Source organism: Macaca mulatta, chromosome 9 (genome assembly GCF_049350105.2).
Source record: "Macaca mulatta isolate MMU2019108-1 chromosome 9, T2T-MMU8v2.0, whole genome shotgun sequence".
Taxonomy (NCBI): Eukaryota; Metazoa; Chordata; class Mammalia; order Primates; family Cercopithecidae; genus Macaca; species Macaca mulatta.
Window position 1 is genome coordinate 103740047 of NC_133414.1, and position 2919 is coordinate 103742965.

The 2919-nt window shown below is 41.0% G+C and overlaps 1 pseudogene; it reads right to left on the reverse strand.

The window, feature by feature from the left end:
- Positions 1-508: 508 nt before the first annotated feature.
- On the reverse strand, positions 509-2180 carry LOC697913 (FAS-associated factor 2 pseudogene; annotated as a pseudogene).
- Positions 2181-2919: the final 739 nt, after the last annotated feature.

A 2919-nucleotide genomic window follows, 5' to 3' on the forward strand; every position in this document is an offset into this window, starting at 1 on the left:
TCACTTGAGCCCAGGAGGCAGAGGTTGTAGCGAGCCAAGACCACACCACTGCACTCCAGCCTGGGCAACAGTGTAAGACTCTGTCTCAAAATAAATAAATTAATTATTTAACTAATTTTTTTAAAGATGAGAGAGTGGCAGAGGGGGTAAAGGCTGAAAAATTACCTATTGGGTACAATGTTCACTATTCGGGTCATGGGTACACTAAAAACCTAAAGTTCACCACTATACAATATATCCATGTTACAAAACTGCACTTATACCCCCTAAATCTATGGAAATAATTTTAGAAAATCATTGCCTATCCCAATTTCATGAATATATTCATCTCTGCCTTCTTCTTGGAACTTTTTTTTTTCAGCCCCCTTGGTCATTGCAAAACAGAAACAAAATTATTCATAAATTGTGGGCAGTTCAAGGAACATCGCTGTGTACTTTCTCTTCCCTCTCCTCTCCAGAGGTGGGAGAAGTCAGTAGATGCTGCAAGTAGCTGGTTGATGGAGGTTTTTCACTTTATCTTCCATAAAACTAAGAATCAATGAGAACTAGTGGGAATGTCCCCTTCCCCAGTTAGGACAATGGATGAGTTGAAGGGGAAGAGTCTCTGTTTACTGGACGGTGCACGTGCAGAGGCCACTGAGAAAAGGTGAGCTCGCTGAGTGGGTATGTTCATTGCTAACCTCGCGTACGCACACACAGGTTGTGATTCTTGCAAACAACATGGCTTCTGATCCTTCCTTTGCATGCAGCAGTCTTTTAAAAAATATATTGTATAATAATAATATGAATTTCTCTCTCTTGGTTTTTTTTTTTTTTCTGTTTTGTTTGTGTGTTTTTCTGTTTCATTTAGGGATGGGAGTAGGAGGGGAGAGGAAGAAAAAATGTCATTTGTCTATTAGATCCTAAACATACAGAACTCCTGTATGGCTGAATCCAACTTCCTGCAGCATAGGGGAACTGGGCAGCACTTGAAAAAACTGGCTTCAATCAGAAGCTTTTCAGTGCTTTTCTTCAAGGAGAATAAGAAGTTGTGGATTACTGTTAGAGACTGTGAAAAGTGGAATCATCTCTCTACTTGAGAATCACTGTGTAATTTGAAGATAATCTTGACATTTTCACGGTCGTCGGGGAAGTTTCAGGGGCAGGCATTCCAACTTCCTTTCCTTTTCCTCCTGTAAATTCTGCTACCATCTCGTCTCTGCCAGCTTTTGCTCTTGCACCTCCTCCTCCTTCGGCCGCTTAAGCTCACATTTCTCTCATTTCTTCCTTTCTTTCTCCTGGTCAGCTCTGGGAGAAGCCAGGTAGGCCTCATCCTGCTTTTGTCTCCACACCTGGGTCTGGTTTCTTTCTTCCCTTTCCAGGCATTCTGACACCAGGTAAGTCTGGTTTGTACCCATGATAGATATCAGTTGGTTAATGAGGTCATCCTCTTGAAGGAGGCCTTCTAGCCATCCCACCACAGTCATCCGCTGATCCTTCAGCATCACCATGGCCAGGAATGAATAGGTGTTGTCTCATAAGCCCCGGGAGGCCCTATATCCCTCAGGTTTGTTTGTAGAGCATGCCCAGAAGAGCATCCTAGAGAAAGAACTTTAGTGAAATAACTTTGGGTTCACAGAGTGTGTTGCAACAAAACTTATCAGAGACCTGTTGATCATCTCCAAGAAGATAAATCAAAGAGTAAAGCTCCAGCTTGGCATCGTTAGGCTATGTGTTCTGGGCTAGAAGACAGGGTGTGCCCTCCCATATTTCTATTCAAATGCTAGCATAAATGAAACAATGTCCCCAACAGTGTCAGTGATCCGGCTGCGAAGGTGAAGCCATATAAAACAAAGGGCAAGCCTAAATATGTCAAGTATTGTGTAATAGGTAGACTGGAATGGAAGCATTATCAAGTAATAACCCCATCCAAGCAGACCCCTTGGTTGTGGTCTTGAGACAACATAGCTGTAGATCCTGGGGTCAGCTGTATTAACTTGCAGGGGTAGGGATGGAGGCGGGTTGAAAACGCTCCATACACTCTTTTGTTCATCCAAGCTGTCCTGTTCAGCAACCTCTATGTTCCAGTTATGCTGCTCCAAGGTATGGCAACACTGATCCATAGATTCTATGCCAGTTAGATCCTGAAACTGCAGCAGCTTCTCTGTCTGCTCCTGTGTTAGATCCTGCTCCTCAGACATCGCCTCTATGCTCCTGTGGAGTTTTATTATTTAACCTTTTATATCTATATCTAATATATCTACAATTGCTTTTGATGTACAGTGAGAGCACAGTAAAAATTCATTTTCATATGGATATCAAATTGTCCCAGCACCACTTATTGAAGACTTTCATTTCATTACTATACTAGAGTTTAATCTTTGTCATTAATCAGATAACATATATTGTGGGTTTGTTTTTGGATTTTCTATTCTGTTACATTGGTCTATTTGTCTATCCTCAGGCCCATGAGCTTTGTTATTTTAGCAATATAACAAGTCATGATATCTGGTAGTCTAAGTCCCCAGCCTTCTTCAGAATCGTCTTGACTGTTCTCAGTTCTTTGCATTTCTAGATGAATTTTAGGATAAATTTGTAAATTTCCACGGGAGGAACAAAAACAACTTCTGGGACTGTTACTAAAATTCAATTAACCAATAAATTCATTTGGAAAAAATTGATGTCTGGGTGGTTTTGTGATGGATTGATTTAGCTAGGCAATACTATATCTCCCAGAATTCTTTTCCCTGATGGTTTTTGGTTAGGGTAGACCATAGAAGGCCTTCCTTGCAAGAGATTTGGAGAGTAGAAGTAAAGCAGCAGCTATAATTTTTATGTTCATATGTCAGAGCATGCATTGTTATAGCTCATACACATTGTAGCTAATGTCTTGGCTCACCTTTGTTGATGTGGAAAAAACAGTCAGGTTGTAATTGCTCC